The sequence below is a fragment of the Sturnus vulgaris genome, chromosome 2, assembly GCF_052056855.1.
Source record: "Sturnus vulgaris isolate bStuVul1 chromosome 2, bStuVul1.hap1, whole genome shotgun sequence".
NCBI classification, from domain to species: Eukaryota; Metazoa; Chordata; class Aves; order Passeriformes; family Sturnidae; genus Sturnus; species Sturnus vulgaris.
Window position 1 is genome coordinate 18,567,098 of NC_142244.1, and position 24,125 is coordinate 18,591,222.

Consider the following 24,125-nt stretch of genomic DNA (forward strand, 5'->3'; position numbering starts at 1 on the left):
TTTATAGCATTTGACTCTTAATGCAGCTTTTGAAGAAGTAAACCAGAAAAAAACTTGCTTGCCCCATTCTGCCTCAAGAGAACTGGAGCATGTCCTTTTCACTTAGTGCTGTTAGACTTTGGCTCTTCCTTTTCCTGCCCAGAACTAAAACGGGGTTTTTTTTGAGCAAATCTTTGTCCCTTTCAGGTCATGAGGTGCAGAATGGCTCTTGGACTGCACTTTCAAGCTGGTGAAAGTAGAAAGTTAATTGTTAGGTCCAGGTTTCTGGGTAAAAATGGATCAGCTGATATTATTAAACATATATAGAGAAGACACGAATTTTGCTGTGTAAAAATGTATCTTGTGTTCCATAATGAGGACCTGATTTTGTGTGTCCTCCAGTCACCCTAAATGCTGGATTAGACTTTCTGCTGTGGCACAGCCCAGTTCAAAGGTATTTGTTGTCATTTTCTCACTGCTGCATCAACGGAGAAGAGGATTGGGAGTGCTGGAGAAGGTTCTTTTGTAGCACGGTCATTGTGTGCACATAACGAGAGGTGTTGTGCTACTAGCTCAGGTTTTTGAGGCAGGATTCTTAAAAACTGTGATGAATAGTTATGGTAAAAAATGTTCTGACAGCTTTAGGCTATTCTGAAAGAGCAGGAAGTATCCTTGTGCAGTAATAAACATTTTAATTGCAGAATCACAGAATCATTTCGGTTGGGCAACATCTCTAAGATCACTGAGTCCAACATTTGACTGATCACCAGCTCATCAACCAGACTAGAGCACTAAGTACCACATCCAGTTAGTTCTTGGACACCTCAGGGATGGTGGCTCCAGCACCCTGAATTCTTTTGCTGATGGTAATTTAGGGGGTGAGGTTATTTACAGCAGATATGGCAAATATTTAATTTATTCCCTTTTTATAAAATCAAGAGTTCCTTCAAAAGATAAAACTGTTCATTGTCTGCTATTCTGTGAATATCTGTAAATAGACTTATACTTTTATAACTCAATTTTTTTATTAGCAGGCTGCTCTTGCAGACTAGAGCACCTAAGTTTCTCCAGCAACCTTTCCTTGCCATTTATCCTCTGACATTCTACTCATCTAGTTTACATATTTCCTCTGGCTCAAGTGATTTGAGATACTGAGGATGGAAATCACGACAGAAGACTCAAAAGAAATCATTTGGTTAAACCTCTGGGTGGCCATCAAAAAAATCTTGTTTCAAATGCCTCTCCACTGTGCAGAAACGAAGAGAACCTCGTTGTGACACTCAGCTTTGATCAAATGTCATACCTGGGATTCCTTCTGCACAGCAGTGCTTTTATAATAAGAGCTATCATCATAGAGCAGCTCAGACTTGAAACTGGCACGAAAGGAAAGCCTGGGAGCTGGAAGCTTTTTCCAATGGATCATCAATCCTTGGCATTCTCTGGAAAAGAGAAGTTTAAACTAGCAGTACCTTCTCGGGGTTTTGGCACCATCCAGATGTTGGTGTGTTCTGACCTAGACTTCCTCTGGGGCCTTGCATGACTCACTCAAGCTCCCTCAATTTTTTTCTTTAGATTTTTTTTCAACAGTAATATTTTTACCTCAAGGAGAATAGAGTTCAGGTAAATCAGAGGAGTATTTTTAAAACTTGAGAATCTGTGACTTTGACAACATGGTAAAATCTTACCTGTGATTTTGGCCTTCTGTGAAATGCATGATATGTTTTGCTTCTCCTCTTTTGTGTCTTTTTTTTTTTTTTAACTATATACTCTCATTCATAATAATAACTCTTGCCCTGTTTCAATGATCACAGAGAGAACCTGAGTTTTTTTATCATGAACTCCAGCACTGATGTCTTACCTATAATTTACAAAAAAATATTTATAAATTATTCCCCACGTCCACACACCCCTAGTCAAAACCATAAAGACACCATATGTGAAGCTTTATCTTTGCAACTGTAATATAGAAGCAAGGAAGGCATCTAAAAAGAACAACTGTACATGTGTCACATTTAAATGATGATCTTTAAATGACCATTTGAATGATAATTTTCAGCGTTCAGCCTCAAGAGCTGACCACATTAATGCTCTAAAGCCCTCAGTGTTGCTCCTCCTTCAGCTCACTTTCTTCCCCATGAAATCAATAATCCTTCCACCTGCTGCTGATTTCTCCATGGTGAGTGATCCAGTTATTTGTTTAACACCAAATCACATCGAATTAAAAGATGTAACTACTGAAAAAAGAGACTTGGAATTCTACTGTCTGCTTAAGTGCTTGCTTAAATCATGTAAGTATCTCGTCTCATTCTTCATCAGGGCTATAAAAGTCAACCAAAGAACTCCTTTTTTGCTGACTAGATTGGTATGGATGCCTTCCCATCTGATTTTTCATTTACTTTGATACCAAAAACATTGTTGGCCTCGTCTATTAGAGTCTTTGTTTCATGTAATTAAGATTCCCACATGTCTGAAAATGTATATGTGGTGAAAACAAATTCAAGTAAAGATTAAACACAAGGGAGAGGAGAGGAAAAGAGGGGAAAGGAAGAAACCTGAAATAGACCTCCAAATTAGAAGTGAGTGATTTTTGTTAAAAATGAAGATATACCTCCTTTTGTTTGAATGACTAAAATGGAAAAGTATTGTCCCTTTTCTGTTATGTAACAACCATTCAAACAGAACAGGAAGGCATTTGAAGGGAATTTGCCACCCTCTAGCTCCTTATTAAAGCAACATATTTGGATTTGAGGATTCAGATACTTCCTTATGAATAAATCAGCAGTGGAGGAGAAGGGAGGCAACTGTTGTGAATATGAGTAGGAAATGTTGGCTTTATGATGAAGCAAATGTTAAGGCTCAGGGTCCAGCAGATTTCATCATTCTGTGGCACTTATGTCAGCTACTATAAAATACAGATCCTTGGAATACTTTCCAGGCCAAAAAGAACTTCTGGCTTTTAATTGTTTTCCTTATATCTTTTCCTTATTTTCCTTACTTTGCAGTCAATTATATATTTCAGCAACAAGGCAATCGTGTTGCTGCATTTCAAATCGGGGAAAAAAGGAAAATTATCAAGGTTAAACTTGTAAAACTTGTAGGTGAGCACAGTTTTGTGAAGCAAAGGAAGTAGGTTAAATGCAAAGCAAGCATTGTGAAGGAAGGCATGTGAAGGAAAGTTCCTGAAAAGCATGATTTCATGAGAGTTTATTTCACTAGAGAGCTTGAAAGCTTCCTTGAGGGAAGATCTGCCCATTTCTTTCCTGGGTTTAGTAACCCTGTGCTCCCTATGATCTCTCCAAAGCTGCTTGTATTTCTTCCATGTTACCATTTAGTCACTCAAGTACTTTATTCCCTTTATTTTCTTTTATATCTTTCCCCTTTCTCCACCTATTTCCCACTACTCTGTTAAATCACCAGGTTAAAATGAATCTTTACAAAACCCATTGAGATGCCATTATGTTCACATCTGATTTATTTCTCAGGCTTTTCTCTTCCCTGGTGCCACTCAATCTATATAAACTGGCTATTTTAGTCCATGGAAGTTTTTATGACAAATCAGGCACTGCACTGGTGAGGTGAGAAAGCCACATCAGGAGAGGCTTCCCTCAGGCTCCAAAATGCAAAGCAGCCCTGGAGAGCTCTCAGTTTTGATTGATATTTTCATATTTGAAGTGAAATCCAAAGATGAGCAAATTGATGGGCATCACATTAAAGGCTTTTCTTATGAAGATTGAACACGATTTCTGTCAAAAAGCTGAACCTGCCTTTCACTGAAAGGCTTTTTAAATCTGTGCCTGGTAGAGCTGGCTTCACAATTAATAAATATCATTCCTGTGTGCATATGCAGTTGCCTATAATAGTGTCAATTCCAGTGAAATCTGTGGAGTTTTGTGTCTGTAAAGGCAGTGGAAAGTTCCATGACACATTTCTGATGGCAGCAGCAACAAAGTACAACTCCTTCCCAACACATCTTGAACACCTGATATGGCATTTTAGCCTGAGGAGCTGCAATATGCAAACTGCTGTGAGAAAACTCCATGGAGCTTCTGAATGGTGCAGCATGTCATAAAACCCAGGAACAACTTTATTTTCGAAAATAGCAAAGCTGAACACATACATGGACATTGTCTCCTAGGATTATGCTACACAATACCATCTCTGACACATTTTTAAAAAATCATAAAAGATCAAATAGTGCACAGTTAAAAGGAATTATTTACTTTAGAATTTCTTTCCTTTTTTTTTTTTTTTTGAAAACCTGCAATGTATATTTGGTTCTTTTAATAAGAAATAACTTATTAATCAAATGTAAAATGCTTCCCTTTTTGTTTCCCATGGGGTTAATTGTGCATTTGGCATGAAAAGATTAATTTAGATATTTTATTGCCCTTTATTAAGCCAAATTATATTATTCCCAGAGTCATTGCAGCTTGTGGAATTGTCAGTGTGGAATGTGCCAATCTGGAAAAAGCAGCGATCTTCACATATATTAAACCAACTGCTAGCAGTCCTTCAGAGCAGCCTACAATTAATTAACAGTAACTTCTGATGATCTGAAAATGGAAAAGTAGTTTATGTTTTATTATCTGTATATTGAGAGCTCATGCTTCCTTTTTTCCTGGAGCCATCCATTTATTTGCTTCTTTCAGTTCTTCACTAAAGGCTCGGGGAGCAGGTGAGGGGGGAGATGATTTCATGTTTGAGAAACTGGGAAGGGCTCCTCACATTGCCCTGTCCTGGGAGCCATGGGTCTCTGCCTGGAGGTGCTGAGGCCAGCTGAGCTGCTGGAGAGTCCCATGTGCACCAGGACATGAATTGTCACAGTATGAAAAAGAGACTGGTCTGCTGGTTTGTTTGTTTATTTGTTTGTTTTGATCCTGACATCACCCAGTATCTCTTGATGTTCCTTTTATTGTAAAAGACAGCAAATAGTTATTTCTCACTCATCAGGACCTCAAGTGCATTATCTCAGGCAAGAGTATGAAAAAGCAAATAATTTGTGAGATAGTTGTGATGGAGCTTGACCATGAACCCTTTTGATTCATTTTCTGGTTTGGGTGACTTACTATAAACCTATACAGGCCAGCTGCAGACACTCTGAAAATAATAGATCTGCATGCATTATGAAATATTTTCAAATAAAAACTGGATCAATTGATAATGTTCACAGCGTTTTGGTTGGTGGTCAGAATCCATCCAGATCACCACATTCCATTTTGTCCTTGATATATGCATGCTTCATTAATGATAAACTAATGAAGCCAAGATCTAAATCCTGGTTTTACTGTTCATCCATGTTCTTCTAGCCTTTTCCAGCTAGATTACCAAAATATTCTCTGAAAGGTATAGAGAAAAATCTGTGAGAAAACATGAAAAGGGTTATTGAAATATGTCATTTTGAAATTCAAAACGTTAAAACTGTCCTATCAGAAAATGTTCTCAAATGTCACCGATGAATGATTGCATAAATGATGGGGATAGAGAAAATGGATCTTATGAATTGCATATTTCCAGTATTTGCAGTTTGCTCATCAGGTTTCTATCCTTTGCAGTCTGTTTTGTCTTATCTTTACTCTTTGGGCAGCTCTTGTTTCCTTGTCAATCCTAGAAGAGTCAAAAGTGGTCATGAGAGATTCACAGAATCCAATATCTCTAGAATTAAATTTGGAATGATAAACCAATCACCTGTCAAGCAGGAAAATGCTTATTAAAAAAAAAAAAAAAAAAAAGCTAAAACTAAACATGACAAAGTTGTACTTGAAAGAACTTCTCAATTTCTTCATTGAACCTGAAATCTTTCATAACGCCAGGTATCATCATTTGCAGGAAGTATTTTGTGACTCTGAAAAACTGTGGGTGGCATAACCTTTTAAAAATAATAGACTTTAAAAAATATATAAACAGCTGAGTGAATATATAAAGCAAATCAGTTGACGTTGTCCTCTGTGTCTAGCATTATACTCAAGTTCTCTTTTACAATCACAGCCTATAAATGACTGAACTTTTAGGAGACACATTCCACCTTCTGCTCTGGGCATTTAACAGCCATGCCCAAGCAGCTGAATGCCCAGTGAACAACCACAAACCCTTTCACTTTTTTTTTTTTTTTTTTTTTTTTTTTTTTTTTTTTTTTTTTTTTTGTGCCTTATGTTATTGCAAATATTCTTTTCCAGGAACGAAAATTCCTTTCCAAAAGGTGCAAGTTAGAAATACTCGGTGAAGAGAAGTGCTGTGCCACATCCATCACCCTGGGTCACCCCAGATGGCTGGAGCATATGGCAGCAGTGAAGCTGTCACCGTGGTGTCCCCGAGTCCCCAGCTCATGTGCCCAAACCAAGATGTTGCTCTCTTTACTGAGCTGACCTTTGAGGGAGCAGCAGAATTTCCCTTCAGGTGTCATCTGCTAATTTGGCTCTCTGTAAAGCACCAACAAACTGCCTTCAAACGTGCACCAAGACAGGGCTTCCCCAAGGGGCTTTATTAGATAAATTATTTTAAGTGCTCTGGCCAGGAGAAATCTGATGAAGACAGATGGCAAAATGGAGGAGTCTCTTTCCAAAGGGAAGGATTTTTTTTTTTTAAGCTTTGCTGCAATGTCACTGCGTTTCTGGGAAAGATTTAAGAACTGAGTCTGCACAGAAAAAAAAATAAATTCGTAAATGTTGGTAAACTATCACAAATTTTTATAATAGCACAGGGTTTTTTTCATAACTATTATCTTTCCAAGAATTCTTTCATTGGGGTGTGTTTTTAGCAGGAGATATTCACCAACTGGGGCTGCCTTAATGTGAGAGCTGGGGATATTGCCTCCCTCTTATGCTGAAGAAGGAAAGCAGAGATTAAGCTCCTTGCATAACCCAGTGCACGAGTCACTTTAAACGGGTAAAATACCAGAAGGAAAACTAACGAGCACAAACAATTACTGAAAAGGGATGGTGGGAAGACACAGAAGGTGAGGCAAAGTGTAAATAAAGCCTCTGTGCAAAGGAGGAGCATCACTGAGTGCAGCTCCTGTGCAGTGCCCCGCACTGGGGTGAGAATCCTTCTCTAAAACATTTTCACATTTGCTGATAAAATGCAGGGTTTCTCTGTGGGGTGGCTGACCCCCTGGCTGTCACCTGGTACCTGTGGCATGTCACCCACAAAGGGAGCAGTGATGAGCAGCAGCCCAAGGTCTGCCTGAGCTGGGAGCAGACAAAGCTGAGGTGACTTAGTCCAGCTTTAAGGATCAGTCAGGACTCACTACTGAAAGGTAACAGGAGGGAGCCAGACATCACTGGGAGCATGAAAGGCTCCTGGCTGGATATCACACAACAGAGTCCTTCAGAAAAAAAACAAAAGAACATTTAGATGTTCAAGCTTTGGTTGTCTCTTCAAAAGGGAGGGCAGAGCAAGTCTAAGTTCACAGTCTGGTACCATCTCCACTTCTTCCCCTGAGCCTGCAGAGGAAAGCATTCAGGTTGGACTCCTCCCAGAAAATTTATGTTTCACAAATATATTTTCTTACCATAAAATATTATTTGGCATTCGGACAAGTCCTGCATGCTGTGTCTCATTTGGAGAAGACTCGACTCTCTATTGCTGGCTGCTGATCAAAGTCTGTCTTTAGGATTTCTGCAGTGGGCTCACAATTAAGAACTCGTCCAAACCCTAATGAGTGCTACAAATTATTCTGGGCATTGTGAACTTCATTATCTCATACTAAACCTATTTTTAAAATAAAAAAAAAAAATATTATCATAAAGAAGGTTGCATAGAAAAGTTTCCTTGGAAAACAGATTCAAAGTATATCACAGGAGTCATATCAAGATTTCATAAATCTTTATTATAGCAACACCACTTTATTTATAGTATAATTTTTCTAAATGGTGATAATTGCTATAGTTAGTACCAGAGTAAGGAAATCTGTAATTTAAACAGCAAATTTCTTTAATTATATTTTTAAAATTTCAAGCTATTTTTTGTGAAATATTTTTAGCTGAATTTGAAAATATTTTTAAAGTTTGGTTTGGGGGTTTTTAAAAGTTTTTCAATTGATACAATATTTTGGAGCCATGTGCCTCAGGATTGTTCTTTGAAAGCTTTGGGACATAAGAAGGAATGATATCTGCACTCTTTTTTTGATGTAAACACATAATGCCCTTATCCTAAATTTTGTATTTTATTCTAATTGCATGAAAGTTATTGGGCTTTGTTTTTTATTTGTCACCTGGGTATTGCTAAGCAATAGCACCAGTTTGCCTGGTTGTGCTGCAAAAGGGAGAATTTTGTAGCTGTGTGAGGCAGATCCAAGCTAAAATATAAAGTTATCAGCTCCATATTTCCGGGTTAATATTTTCTGAGTTTCTTGAGCATCATGCTTGCTAAGGAGCCAATTTCTCAGGCTGTAATATTAGCTGGGTATTTATATTTACAGAGTTTCAAACCAGTCTGCTTAAGCACAGGGACCTTGTCAGAGTACACAGATTTTCCTGGAGCCCCCTTTTTTTTTGGTGGCATTTCAGGCTCACAACCACGGAGCTTTCTGTTAAATCAGACTCAGCCTGTGCTGAGGGATCTCTGCTGTTGTCAGGTGGAAATGGACTTCCTAATATTGGTGCTAAAGCAGTTGGAAAAAGGGACACAGTATTTTATTACTTGCTTTGGTTTGGATTCTTTTATTCCATAACTCAAAAGATTGGAAAATGGCTCTTATTTAATACAAAACCAAATAGCTCAGGCACCTACATTCCTCATTTTAGTTTTAGGAATGCAGTTGTTATTTAAGAATTATGGTTGTTACAGTGCATTGGATTTGGAAAAAAAAAAGAAAAAAGACCAGAAAAAAGTAGACAATTGTTGTGTTTTAAGCTTGTTGAATTCTGACAAAAAGCAGCCTGAGAGAAATTTGTTAATCGTGGTTAATTTAAACCCCTTATTTCTATATTGGGTAATTAATACCAGATTGTACAAATACAAGGTACTGTGTCTCTCCTTTAACCAACTGCAGCTGCTGTAATATTTCAAACAAGTTGCTGTTCTAGCTCTTGTAGAAAAGAAATTCTGATAGTTTAATTTGGTATCTAATGCTTATCATAAAAACAGTTTTAGTTGCTTTTATTTTTCTCTTATCTCAGCACCTGAGAGTGAAATGTGCAATGCAGAGGCTCTGCTTAAGGTGCAGTTGTTTGAGGGACTTCCATAAAAAATACATTCAGTGAAGATATATAATGTGAGGGCATTGATATTTCTGTGTATATTTTGTATACATGTAAAACAAGGGCAAAAAAATAAAAAAATCTAAATCAGACCTACCTTATTTACACTGGCATCTTTAAAAATTATATAAACAAGCAAACAAAAACAAAACAAAAAAGAGAATCCTCTACTTTGTTGAAGAGGTCTGGTGCCTTATTTTTTATTTAGAGCTCTTCTATCACTGGGAGGCCACCTGTTGCCTTGCCATAGGAATTTGACATTGATGGATGTCCCTTAGGAAGGCACTCAGCAGCAATTTGTAGATTTGGAAACAGAATTACCTGGAGTTTTGGCTTGGTTTAGCCTGTTTCATCCTCTGGTCTGTGCAGTTCTGGCCTCACCCAGGTACCATTACCTCAATGTCCAGCTGCCCATTGTGAAAATGTCCACAGGGAAGTGACACTACATCATTCACCATTTACACCAAAATCCAAATGGACAGAGACTGCCAAACTTATCTCTAGCAGATCCCTTTTTCCAAACTCTTGTATTTTTAACAAGTCTACTTTTTTTTTTTTTTTTTTAATTACACAATATTCATTTTGACTCCCTTACTGGGGACTCAAAATGTAACTTGTGACCCAAAATTTACCTGCACTCAGTAGAATTTGAGATCATTCCCCAGATCACACATCACGAGTTTTGTATAATTAAAAAGTTGGGAGGAAAGGTCTGCTGCATCCATATTATCTGATGAAACTAATAGCAAATTATTTCCCTTTCTGGATAAAGAGGCATTTTTTGCTTTAGTTTTTCAGGTACTTAGTAGTTGTTACCCAGAGGAAAAAAAAAAATCATCTTTCTTCCTCACCTGCACATTTTTTATCTAAACTAATACATTACCTTATAAAAAGATTGATCTTAATGTTTTTAATTGAATCAACGTGAGTCATATCTTAGAGGTGTTTCTTCCCATTTTAACCAGCTTATAAAAAGGTAGAAGAAGTTCTTCCTGTGGATAAAATGTGTTGTCATAGTAGCTGCATTCCCACTTTCACCACAGGGTATAAACCATGGGAATCTGGATTCCTTAAGAAACCTTCAGGAACTGAATGGACTCGATGCTGAGCTTGGCAGATGCAGCAGGGATAAGTATGTGCTGATTTTATCACTAATTTTTCACTGAGGAGCCTCAGTTGCAAAATACCACACTGATCGTTGGTTTCTGGTGTTTTTCTCAGAGGAACCTACACCCGGGAAGAAAGGTCTGCACAAATGAGTTTGAATGATGTGCAAAAGGAAATCCTGCAAAATACAAAGCTGGATCTGGTCCTAGGTTTAGGACCAGATATGAGACTCCTCATATTCTCCCTCCCCGTTTAAATGAAGAGCATTGCTTAGGCACTCCAGGTAGATTATCTGTGGGTCATGATGTTGTTGCCTCTTCACCAGCTTCACCAGTCTGGATTTTCTGGTGGGGATGTCCCAAATTGTTGCTGTTTCAGCATATCCCAGTGTGTACAGGCAGCCAGCTTGTGCTGTGGTGGTGGGTGCTGCTGCTGAGCTGCTTCTCAGTGCCTGCCTCAGTGCTCTGTGCTCCCAGCTATGCCTGAAATGGGCACTCGTCTCTGTTTCAGTAAAGATCCACTAGGAAACCCCGAATAAATACCTATTAGAAGCATTCTGTATGCAAATATATCTAACAGTCTTCCCAGTAATGAGCCATGCATAAATGCCTCCTGATAAGCAGACTGCAGAACCATGAGTTAGACTGAATCCTTCCAGTTCTGCTTCCAAAACTGGTGTAAGTCAGAGTGAAAATCGGATTTTGCAAAGTTAGCAGCACCCAAGTAATAAAGGCCCTGACAGCTGCGACTTTTTTACACTACATTTAACCTGCCTCAAAACATTGATATCAAAGTACAGGAACAGAAAATGGGATTAATTTGTCCAGATAGAGAACTGAGAAACCAAAAGATTGAGTGCTTTTGGTCAAGGTCACTCTGGAAACCAGTAGTAGAGCTGAAAATTGATATAGCCAGTGCTTGATAGAGATAGCTCAGCTCCAGCCCATGCCAGCTGTCCCTCCATCCAAATGGATGTCACCAGGGGCACTCTCTGGTTAATGGGATCCCCAGAAGGAAAGGCAGGTGCTGGGAGGGCTTTTGATAGAGGCTGGTGTATATTACAAATGGTTCTAAACATGGAGAGGAAAATGAGCTAAAGCAAGGGCAGGACAATGAAGTCTTTATGGAGTGCAAGTAATTCTGTTGATACACTCTTAAGAGTTTAAGTTTCATAACTGGTGCTAAAAATGTAAGGCAGTGTGGGATTGCAGTGCTGTGTAAGGGACCAAAGGCAAACTTCAATCTAATTTTGTGTGTGCCCCATGTATAAAAAAATAGGATGAGAAGTGTTTTGAAGTCATCTTTGGGTCTGTTGTTTCTGCAGAAGTGATGTCACCTGATGATAACTCAGATGGACATTTGCACCTTATGAAAAAAATCATCCCCAGCAACTTACTCCAAATAAAAAAATCCAGTACTTTACATGATTCTCACTAAATATTTCACAGGATGGAAGGAGCTGCCACAGAAGAAATTTTTTTTTAATAACATTTTGTAATTTCCATGAGAAGGCTCAATATGGCTGTTATATTCTGAGGGTGGGGAGAAGCAAAACAAAACAAGAGGAAAGAAAAGGCGAGTCTTAGCAGTCAGCTAATTGTGTTTTGTACAGAAAAAAGAGATTTCCTATGACACTGATCCCAGGAGGACCAGCATGGCTTAAAAGCATTCTCCTGTTGGGTAGAAGCTTGTGTGCCTGCTTGATTGAGTGGAAGGAGTGCAGGGGAAAAATGAGAACACAAATCCATGTTTTGGCTGCCACATGGTCAATACAGTAAAAGAAACATCAAAACACAATCAAGAGCTGTCCTCAGGGCTGTGAGTGAGCAGAATTTGTTGGGCAGGAAGCCAAGGGAAAGGAGAAGAGGTCTTCAGTTCTTCTTAGAGCTCATCAAGAGGGGCCAAACGAGCAAACTGAAATATTTCTATTGAAGCTGAGATCTGTGTTCAAATCTGCATGTGCAGTTTCACTACATGACACAGCTGCCATGTTCTCTTCCCTGAGCTGAGTAAACTCTGGGGGTGAGGAAGCTGATGGTGGGTGTGTGTGTGTGTATAAATAATGCCCATCCAGTTTGTACCACACTGCAAAAATTTCAGCGTAGTGTGTTTGGGGTGGGTGCAATACTCAGGAACGTTAGAGCCAAGAGTCATTGCAAGTCAATTCTTAAAACTTTATATACAACTTTTGCAAATGTTGCTTTGCTCTAAAAACACAACAGTCTTGAGCACCTGAGAACTTAAAGTCTATTTTTTAGTGCTTTCCTTTTTTGAAAGAGAAGGAAATAGTTTTCAGTGTTTGGCTCTGAGAAGGAACTGTAGATGATCATATAAGCAACTTAAAACATTATGTCCACATGCAAATTTGCATGTGTCTGCACCTTTCAGTACTGTAAACAAGGAGTCATTTTTCAAAAGGAATTTGTGATAGCCCTTTAGTGTCAGATTCAAAATCATATTTCATGTTCCATCTGCCTTTACACTCACTATAAGTAGTGAGATAAGTTTAAAATGACAACACTCTGATACAACTTAACACAGAAAGAGCAAATCATTTTCTCAAGCAATGGGAGTTTTAAGGAATAAGTAATTTCTTGCTCTTCCTATCACACTTCTGACTGGCCTTGGGGGCAGGAATGTGTTGGATGAAGTGGTAAACAATGTAGAAATATAAAGAGAAGTGAGACCATTTCCGTGGCAGATTGATTTACATGACAGTGATCGATTTCTTGAAGCCTCATAAAGATTTGATCTCCTGCAGAAGACATTAAAAAGACATTATGGAATCATCATGTAGCTATACAAATTTGTTATATATTCCTTTGTATGTTTGCCTGTGTGAAAGAAACAGGGATAACAAAAGCTTTTGGGCTTATGAAACCTACCCTTTTTTGTGGTAACAAATGATTGGTCTGATTCCCTTCATTATCTCAGTGGGCATCATTTCCAAGACAGTTAGGGACATTTGCTTCGCTTAACCAGCTGGCAAAGTGACAATGATCTCCTTCAAGTTTCCCAAATAACTTCACTGATAAGCAGTTCATATGCAAAGGTTTTTATGACCATGATTTTTGGCTTTACTGAGCCTGTTCACATACAGTGGGGTTTGGTATGGGGGCTCCTCTGCTGCTCTGAGATCTCTCTTCACTGCATTCAAGACTTGCATTCACACAGCAGGAAAAAGCGTGGTGATCTGGAAAGCATCTAAAGAATCTTTATGGGTGCTTGAGGAAAAATGCAGATCTGAAATAGGTCTTTTGGAGACCAGCAATATTACAGAATATACATTACATAATGGCTGAGGTTGGCAGGGACCTCTGCAGCTCATCTTGTCCTATACTCTCACCCAGGGTCACTGCTGCCTCAGGGCAGCTTGGTGTGCACCAGGACCCCAAATCCTCTTCTGCAGAGCTGCTTTGTACTCTGGAAATACCTCCTGACATGCAATCTTTTTACTGCTTTTTTTTGTTGCTTTTTATTTTTTTCAACTTCTTTTTTTACTTTCTAAGTAATGGATCTTTAATGAATTGTGACATGTATTTCACTTTGCTCATTATTAGCCTGACATGTTGCTTTTGTTTTCTCTTGCAACCTGTGGGTGGTCATGCACTCACCTGTGAGCTTTGTTACAGGCCATGGAAGACTGATTTTATCGAAAAGCAAATGACTAGCCCAGAATTGCTTTAATATAATTGCAAAAAAACTCTGTTTCTCTAAAGCCAACCATGCAGTGCACTAAAGCCAAGAAAATGTCTCTCATTGACATCCCTGGGCTTTGGCTTGGGACCCCTGCCAATGTTTTATTGAAATGGGCTTTTAACAGTTTCATATATTCAGCTCCAACCAATTCTCAAGTTCAATGAGGGAAATGTTCTAGAGCTGAATTGTAATGTACCCAGCTAGTAAAAATATTCATTTGATTACAGTGGCTGGCTGCCACTGTATTTATTTTGAAAGTACAAGCTGGTGCTGCACTTCTCTGAAATCCAAGACTGGAAATTAGGCACAAGTGTCATATGTACAAAATAAAACCTATCAGAGATCTAAGACCTTGGGAGTGAATAGGAGGGGGAAAAGGAAAAGAAAGAAGAAACACCTGTAGCAAGCCCTGGAAAAGGAAGAAACAAGCAACACATTAAAAAGCTTCATGGACTTGGTGAGAGGAACCTCAGAAAGGATAAAGATTCTCAGTTCTTGGGGCAGCTAAAGAAAACCTGATTACCTCAGTTCAGTCCAGTACTTCAAGCCTCAGAAAACAAAGCACTTTTTATTACTGTTATGTAGTAATAATAATATCATGCCCTCAGTGTTGGCAAATTGTCTCTTTCTCTTCTGAAAATGGAGAATGTAATTTCATCAAGTCAGCAGTGGAGAATCGCATTACATGTTCCAAAAGGTTTAAATTCATCATATATTTATTAAAAGGAAACCAGCTGAGGACGTTGAGATATTTAGAGCATTTTGTATTCATTTTTACTTTATGGGTAGTTTGCTGCCACAAAAATCACTGAGGTAACATGGCAGGAGTTAATATTGAGTTTTCTTCTTCCTCTACAGAGCCCATGCAGGTCAAAACTCTTCTTCCACCTTTCTGTTCTATGACAAAGCTGGGTTATTCTCCTTGAAAATACAGCTTTTAACATTACTCAGTGTTATGAACTGTGTCTTGTCTTAGCTAAAAAAAACCCCAACACCCTAAAGACTTTCCTCACCTCTAGTTTAACCCATTTTGAAGTAACACTGCCAGAATCAAGTCTCAACAGCTTCCAAATGAAGTGCCATGACCCCAGCAGCGTGGTGACACTTCCATGGAGTTCACAGGCTGGGCACAAGTTGAACTGTGTGCCTCAATCCTGCCAGGAGGCTTGAAAGCTTACAGATAAAATGGGAAAGAGGGTGGCTGAAGGAAAAAATAATTACCCAGGAGTAACTGCTTGACACGATGGCCGTTTTCATCAACGTTAATAATTTTCATTAACGTTATTGAACAAGAATTGTAGACCTTATTTTCAAGCTTCTATCTCCTTATAGGCAATTCATTTCACTCCTTATTTCCAGTACATTATTAATTCTACCTTGCATCCTATTTCATTCTCTTTTGGATGCCCAGTTACTCTCAATTAAATATTAATAATCATCTTTTTAATTTACCCTGTAATTTGGAAACAGAGGAACTCTGCCAGGGCTCTTGTCTTTTCCCAGGGACAGTATTTCTGAGCAGTGCTGGAGGATTCCAAGTGGGAATGCATCCATCTCAGGGAATATCAGGCCTGGGCTGACAGCACACGGGTTGCCCTGCCACTCTTATCTGGTGGAGCTGTATGGAAGTGTCAGAAGGGATGAGAGGCTGCTCATCCAGGAGGGCTGCTCTGCTGGGAATCTGGGACAAAGCAGGAGGATCAGACACGGAAAATGGATTTAGCCTTGGGAAATGTGTCTCCCTTCCCTTGGTTTTTAAGGCTGCTGTGGCAGGGAATGAGCATCGGGTAGGTTGTTCAGATCACAGGCAAGCTCTGCCCATCATTGTCTGCAAATCAGGAATCTGTGTGGCGTGTGAAGCTGAGCATTCAACATCCCTTTCATGGCAGTGTGCAGAGAAATTCAGCCCCAGAGGTTCGTGTCCAAAAAGGAGACAGAGGAGTCCTGGAACTTTATCTGAATAAAGGGAGAGGCCATGGAGCATTTCCCATGGGGTCTCTCGAATTCTGGGGGGATGGACCCCCCCTTTTAATCCTAATTTCCCAGCTGCATCACCTTCTTTCCCCACTGGCTGAGGGTGCTCAGAAGGTACAGACTTCCCAAATTGCTTACTCTATGCCCCCCTCTAATATGCACCCCTTTTTTTCTCTCTCTTTTATAACAACACACTGTTTATAATTCTATGAAGCCTTTGTTCTTTTTCCCCAAGTTCAGGAATTTAACATGGCCTTGGCTGAGCACCAGTTCATGTCAATTAGTAACATTTTCTAGAATTGATGGTTTCTGCTGTTACTTCCCTATCTAAAAGTCCCTCGCCCTTTCTGCAAACAGATCCTCACGGTCTGTTTGTAAAGACACATTCATCTTAATTCCTTTCAACAGGAAAAGCGTTGCTGGAAGCTCTAAGTGCAGCTGAGCCACTGTTTATAGAGGATGGAAACAGCAAGAGGGTCTCTGCTCTGCTTCAGGATTTTTGGGATGTTTTAAGGCCATTGATTTGCTTATTAAGCAAGGAGACAGTAAATCCCCACCCCCAGCTTGATGATAAAAGAGACATTTCACACTTTGAGAGACTTTGCCTCTCAGTGATGATTTCAAACAGAGCCAGGGCTGCTCAGCACATCCCCAGCTGTGATGGATGTGAGCAGTCAAGGATATTGTCACCTTATCAATAGCATGAGGAGGGACATTAAACATGAGACAAGTCAGTCTGAATCAACTTGAAAATGTCTTGTTTCAGGACAAGCTGTAAAGTGGTTATTCACTTTAGGTAGAAGTTGCTGCAGATTTATTCTTGTCTTCCTTTTCCTAAAAATGATCGATAATAAGATTTTTCTAAGCTGCCCCCCGAATTGAGAATCTTTATTCTTTGTGAGATATCTCTCACTGAGTCCATGAAACTTTTTAAAGTGTGCAGCGTACTAAAACATGATTCCCTAAGACCTCGTTCTGATTTTCAAATTAAAAACAAATAAAAATTAACCCTTCCATGTTCTTTGATTAATATATTTCAATATTTTCCCATTTAATTAAAAAAATGTTTTATTCAAATGGAATCCCTGTACTTATAAGTGGAGAATGTGATGTTGCATGATGACCATGCAGGAAAATGCTTTTTGCTGTATGTTAATAAATTAATCACCTGTTTCAGAAAGAATTTAAAAGACTTCAATAAGTTTTATTTAGATGAACCCTGTCTATGTAAAATCTAACTTTTTTTTTTTTAATCTACAACAGTTCTTGAGGTGCTAACGGACAAGAGGCCAGAATCTGGAAGAATTTGAGAAGGAAATTTGTTGAAATTTCCAAATATTAAACCAAGATTATAATTACTGATGGAATCGAGGATTGATCATTTGCTTTTGGAGTAATTGGTTCAAATCCAATCCAAGGTGCTCAGTTGTAGGTACAGAGGTGTGGACATGTCAGTGTGTCCTGGAAAATCAAGTTATTCACCTAATATTCAACCTGGGAGAGATCTGGGACCACAAGCTAATACCACCCATACTATTGATAATCCTGTACTTAAATAGGTCACTTTATTTTTTATCCTTAGTGATATTTTACAAATGTTGTTCATATAATTAAGGTATAAGGAATTTTCCTTCAAGTGTAATCATCAAAAGTGTTTCCTGTTCAATCTCTGTTGAAATGTCTTATTTCTTCCCTGTTTTTATTTTACTTCAAAGGGTTTTAGTTGCTACTCAGATTAGAGAGAGAAGGAGTTAAAAAAACTCAAAAAAAAAAAAAAAAAAAAAAACAAAAAAACCAGAAAAGCAGAAAATGAAACTCCTTCAAGAAAATTATTTTTTTTCGGAAAAATAATTATTCCAGGTTCTGTGGTGAATATTTCAACTTTTGGCTGATTCTTTTACCTGAACTCTGAACTGGTTGCTAATGAGAAACTGGGGTCAGCCATTTCCTAACCTCAACCAGAACAAGCAAACCTGAAATTTCTATTCAAGTAGGTAATCTCTTATTTATTAGGCAGCATGGACTGATAAATTTTGAGAGGGCATTTCCAATGTTACTTGTTCAGTAGCTCTGGGTGATTTATAAAGTCACTTTATTTTGTGAGTTTAGAAAAGTAATATTTTGACTGTGGATTTTTTTTTTTTTTAATAAAATTATATCCACAGCTAAATTAAATGTGTTTAGTATCAAGGGAGTGGTCTGATGGTTTCTGCATTGCAAAAACAAGATGATTAACAGATTGGAATTTTGAAACATTCTTTTCATCTCAAGCTTAAAGAGATTTTAATATTAAAAAATGTAATAAAAAACTATCTAAATGGGAATCAATTGCCAGCATTTCATTATTGCAAATATTTTCTATTCAGAAAGTGACTCCCAGTGTTGTCATAATATTTAAGGGCTGTGGAAAATGGAGTGTTGAGTTGGCAACGCTTGAAAATTGCATAAAAGAGAAGACTGAGGAGGATTTCCAAAACCTCCACAAACCAGGATAATTCAATAATCAATATATGAGATATCTATATCTACCTATATTATATTCTAATGGTACTATGATACAGAGTGCAGTTCTGGTCATAGATGGGCATACTGATATTTTTCCATTAAAAACAATAAAAAGACATATAATCAAGCCACTAAGAAAAGAGACAAAACCAAAGGACTTACAGGAAATGTAATTTTACTTTTGTTTTATAATAATAGTAGATAAGCATACATAAATAAATGGAAAACAATAATTTAAATTAATCAAAAGGAATTATTCTTTCACGTGGGAAACAATTAGCTTGCATTAATATGTCAGAAGCTGTGATGGAATTTCAGATGATAACCTCGTTCCCGTGGACTAAGATTTTAATGTTTCACAAGTGAATTAGGTGGGCATTTGTGCACTGTGGAAATGAAAACAGAAGAATTAACCAAGCTGAAAAAAATGCTTGAAAAATTGTTTTTTGGGTTTTTTTTTTATTTCTCTCTGAAGACACATCTTGGGCCTTTGTTTTAGAGATGGTTTGAGATGGAGACAAGGCTTTATGAAAAAGTTCCTATTTACTGCAAGTTAAGGTGTAAATAGCAATCTTATGTTCAGGAGATGTCATATTTTAAATACTGTTTTATCTGCATGAGTATCCACCTGAATTCTGAGACAATTTTGACACAACTGGTGCAGCAATTTTTGGGGAGGGCCGTTTTTAAGGAGCTTGAGAAAGTGTAATAATCTTTAAACTGACAAATATCATGGCAGGCCTTTGCTCTGGACCAATTATCTTAAGTTAAAATGCTAATTAGATCTGGTTTGCCTTTCCAAATTGTTCTTGGGAGAATCATCAAGCAGTGCTTGAACACCTCAGAAGAAAACATTGCTTTCCACAGCTAAGGAGGAAGCAAACTTAAAATGACTAAAAAGTTACTGTAGATAAGGAGAGAAATCCAGCTTCTGAGGAAAAACTGAGACTGGAGTAATTGCATAATTTCCTTATAAAATATACTTAGTTTGGCATTGACTCACCTGTGCTAAGCCTGTTTTTACTGCAGGTAAATGCCATCTTGTTGGGCTTGCCTGGGATGTTTTTTCTCTTATTTTATATTTACATATATCTATGTGCACAAACAATGGGACAGGACTGCTGGAGCAGCTGACTCAGAACTTTATTCCATGACAATCAGCCTCATTTTACAGAGTCAAGCACAGGAGATGGAGCAGCTTCAGCTGTTAGCACAGCAGACCAAGTTCTCTTTGTTAAAAAGTCTTTTAACAACTTTCTAGCCAATAGCATAATATTAAAAGCATTTGTTTAGGCCAATTAATAAAGCTGCATGTACCTCTTGCTTTGAACAATGCTTGCTTGGAATAGCTTAAAAAATGGATAAAGCTTCATTATTAAAGTTACCTATTTCTACTTTCTTGCTTAACATATTTTCCTGAGCCCTAGCTCTACACAGCTCACAGCCCTATTGTTTCTTGTCCTTGCATCTTCAACATTCTTGCATTTCCCCATCCTGAGATTTGCTTTCACTCAGCTTTCTGAGAGTTTTATACCTTTTCTCTTTCCCACAGTGTCCAAGGCAATGTGGGCAGCTCTGCTGGGACAGGAGTGCCTTGGCTGGGTACAGCAGGTGCAGAGCAGAGTCCCTCTCACAAAAAAAATTAAACCTGCTGCACCTCCTCTTGCTTCAGAGCAGCATTGCATCTCTCTGGAAATCATATTCCAGAGGATGAAGGAAATACCACGCTGGGGCTGTCAGCAACATTCCTCAGTGCTGTTAAGATACCACTTTAGTGTCACATTTGCTCAGAAGAGACAGCAAACAATGAGTGTAAGCTGGAAAAACCCCCAACCATTTGAGTTCCTAGGCAGACTCCTTATTTGTATGGCCCCTACAGCAGCATCCATTTGTTTTTAAGTGACTCTCAGCTCCTGTGTCCCACTGTGTGAGATGAAACACTGCCAGGGAGCAATCTCTCCTCTCTCTTACCTCAGGGCAAAATGGCTGGACTGAGGCTCAGGAGGGAAATGAACCAAGCAGCACATTGTGCTCTACCTGTGTGGATAAAACAGAATGGACACCGAGTCTAAAATTCCCCTTAGGTAATCCTGGAAAATCTCATTTCCCTTCTTGCCTCGCTTCCTGAGGTGGATGAAGCGTGCTAGCACTTCTGTTTTCTCATCCTAAAGCACAGAGTCCTCAAGGGATGGGTGCAGAGAATGGGAGCTTTTTTTAGGGAGAAAAACCAGTGCAAATGCTCCTTGTGTTCCCGTGGCTGCTTTGGCTACATTTGGGATGGATAAGCAAGAAACTTCCTCAGCTCCCTAAACCCAGGAAGGGCTGCAGGCAGAAAAGTCACACTGACCACTGCATTTACAGCAGAAATGCAAAGAGACAGAAGTGGTTTATGAATTATTTGATGAGCATGAGGTGTCCCGAAGCACAGGAAAAAGTTAAGAAAGATGTTACATAAAAGTAAGCTCAAATATTTTGTTACTGCCACAATTTAGCACTGGCTTTGGTTCATCACCTTTTCTGGAGCTGAACAAAATGCAACAGCTCCTTCCCTTTCTGCACTCTAAGGGCTTGTTCTTTGTAGAATAATGGTCAAAAAAAACTTTTCATAACCAGTTGCAGTTAAAAATAATCTGCAATATTTGCATCAACCACTTATGTGGAAGTTTTTTAGCTTTGACATTGCTTGAGGTTTAGGCTGAATTTCAACAACAGTTCTTAAAGCAGAATTGAGCCAACATTGCATCATCTGAAGAGAAAAAGGTGCTTTGCATAGAAAAAAAAAAAAAAAAAAATGAGGTGTTTTGGTTTCACATATGGCCCACAGAGTTGTTTTGTTTTTTCCTAAGAATGTGTGTAAATAGATAATTCAGCAAATTTCAGTCACATCCATAATTTGCCTTGCATCACGGAATTTCTAACAAATTCAATGGTATGTGAAATATGATAACAGAAACACTTATTGTTGTTCAGTGTAAGGCTTGTGATAAATTTAGTTCTCTCATTTAAATTAACTAAAGTTACAACTCTACTATTTTTACAGAATGTTGTAGGGGTCTTTTTTTTTTCCTAGTTCATATATTATATTAGAATTGATTTCATCTCCTTCTTATTTTGAATGCTATAATTCCATTCATTCTACAACAAAACGAGTCACTGTGTGGTAATCTGATGATTCTGTCCCCCCAACAAAGATGTATGACATGAAGTTGGGTTGTCTGTGTGCTAATCCTGCAAAAATCAAGATGGAAAAATGTATGCCTTAGGCGCTGGCATAAATATATAGGTCACAAAAAACCAGGAATATTTAGAGTTTCCTGAACCACATCCACAGTGATACACATTGTATAGATTATTTGAAGGAGAGCTGCAGCAGTGCACTCTGCTGACTCTTGGAAAATCCAACAAATATTTTGCAGGAGGCATCAACTGCTCAGCTTTGTGTGTAACACTGAACTTTTATGAAATGTCTTATTATTAAGGATTAACTACAGCATTACCTTTTAATAGGATTGTAAATCTTTAATTACAGTTCAATATGGTACCAACTAAAATTGCTTTTCTAATGAAACATTTTTATTAAATGGCAAAAATAAGAAATTTCCTTCAGAAGTAAAGAAATCATAACTTCTTGGGGAAAAGTAAAGAAAAAATGCAATATTCCCACTGACTTCAAAATTTGCCAGTGTCTTGCCACTGACTAACATGGAATTTACCCAGTCTGCCCACCACTATTTTAAATAATTTTAATGTCCATTAATGTGTCAGGTCCCTCTGCGATTCTAATATTTGTTTCTTAAACTCACAGTGGTGTCAGCTCTAATTATGTAGGAGATCTCATCCCAAGGAAGGGCCTTGGCAGGAAACCTTTTCCTGCAGACAAAGGTCGAGGCAGTGGAGATGGAACAGCCTGGTGGAGAGACATCTTCCTTCTGGAAACAAGAGGGTCCATTGAAATTTGGTATTTTATATGGGAACATTCTCGGGGCCATTCCCTTGGATTACAGCCATGAGGGAAAAGGCCATACCTGCTACCCCCTCCTAAACTTTCATTCACAAAATGAAAGAGGAAATCTGTGCCAAAACCAGGGAGCTGCACCAGGAGAAATTTCTTTGCAGCTGTGTCTTGAAGAGATGTGTAAACAGGTAAAGTTCCAGTTGCAAGGAAAGGGGAGCAGGGGACACTGCTTTCCCAGCAAATATTTTCCAGCCCACCAATGTAAAATCCAGTGTATCCTTCTTAGGGTGCACAAGGTGGGGAATTCTTTCACACTCACAGACAAACCGGGCAAGGCAAATTTTTGTGTGCCTTTGGTGAAGCTGCATCACAGCAGCTGCTGGTTTAAGCAGCTCTTTCTGCTCTGTGTAAGGAGAAAAGATCATTGGCAAGCAAGGTTGGTGTTGGTCCCAAGGCTGTTCCACAGGCTGTCAATTAAAAGCTAAAACTGAAGTGATTTTGCAAGTGAAACCAAATTTGCTTTCTTTGTATGCAAATGTGCCTCACTAACATGTTCACATTCCAAAGATTAAAACACAGGTTTAATGTACATCTCTATCATTCCTCTTGCCCCTCTCCTGACCTTCTCTTGACTGGTATTACTATTTGTTTTATTTTTTAGGGTTTTTTTTAAACTGTCTTTACTTTCCTCTCAAATCTGGGAGTACCAGCACAGCACCCCTGAGGTAAGGTTGAAAAGTGTTTGTGCAGAAAAACAGCAATATCACAAGTCTAGGGGGGAGGGTGAAATAAAGGCTGCCTAAAAACTAAAAAACCCTCATATATTAAACTTCAGATTATTTTTTTTTGTTGTTGCCAAGTCTTCATAACAGAATAAGCAATTAATTAAATATTTTCTTACCTTACACTATCTTGCTGACATATTTTTCTTCTAACAAAATATTTTTCCTGAAAAAAAATATGGATAGCTTTTAGATGCTTTTTGGGTTTAAGATTTTTTTTGTGTGTGTATGTGTTAGTCTCCCTGCTGAATGTACTTTATAATGTCAGAGAGACTGAGAGGTGATTTCTTACTCCATTTCCTCCAGCTGTAATTTACTACAGGATTGTAGATGTATGTGAACTATAACACAGAGAAGGAAAAAATAGTATTTCCCATCATTTTGACATTATTGGGATAGACTGGATAAAAGACTACGAACTTAAGCTTCAAGCTTGGTGGAACACATGGCATTTATGTTTTAATACAGAATTTGACAGGGTTGTACTTGTTATTTTATGTCTTCATTAATGTTTTTATTCATGGGAATTAATTGTTCCCCTTGGCACAGATGACCCTGAAGTCATTGCCCCTCAGTTGTGGGTGGAGGGGTGAGTTATTCATCCTGATGGTCACAAAGCCTATTTTATTGCTTTCTTGTTTTCTGCCATTTTCCATCTCATGCAGCTCTTCCCTCTGCTTTGGTCTGTTTTTTACAAATATCTCAGCCAGAGAGCTGATGTCCCTGTGTCTTCCCAAGGAAGTCCACTTATACTTTCTCTTAGAAGAAATTAAGTCAGACAAAAGTAAAAATTTGGGTTTGGGAAAGACCTTCCACTGAAAGGTTATTGTTGCTGTCATCTTGCTGTGTTTTCTGCAGGATAGGCAATATTTTAAAACCAATATTCTCTACAGCCTGGACCCCCATAGCAACCCCCTAATTCCCTTG

At 38.4% G+C, this 24,125-nt stretch overlaps 2 long non-coding RNA genes across 2 annotated transcripts in view; both read left to right on the forward strand.

Moving 5' to 3' along the window:
- Positions 1-24,125, forward strand: part of LOC148224642 (uncharacterized) — a 435,112-nt gene that overhangs the window by 374,755 nt on the left and 36,232 nt on the right. Inside the window, exon 6 of the long non-coding RNA XR_015800733.1 lies at positions 23,078-23,141. This is a non-coding gene — a long non-coding RNA (uncharacterized LOC148224642). The remainder of the gene's footprint in view (positions 1-23,077; positions 23,142-24,125) is intronic.
- On the forward strand, positions 10,219-18,280 carry LOC148224644 (uncharacterized). The gene is made up of 3 exons (XR_015800752.1): positions 10,219-10,308; positions 10,398-10,566; positions 17,220-18,280. It is a non-coding gene; the product is annotated as an uncharacterized LOC148224644 (long non-coding RNA).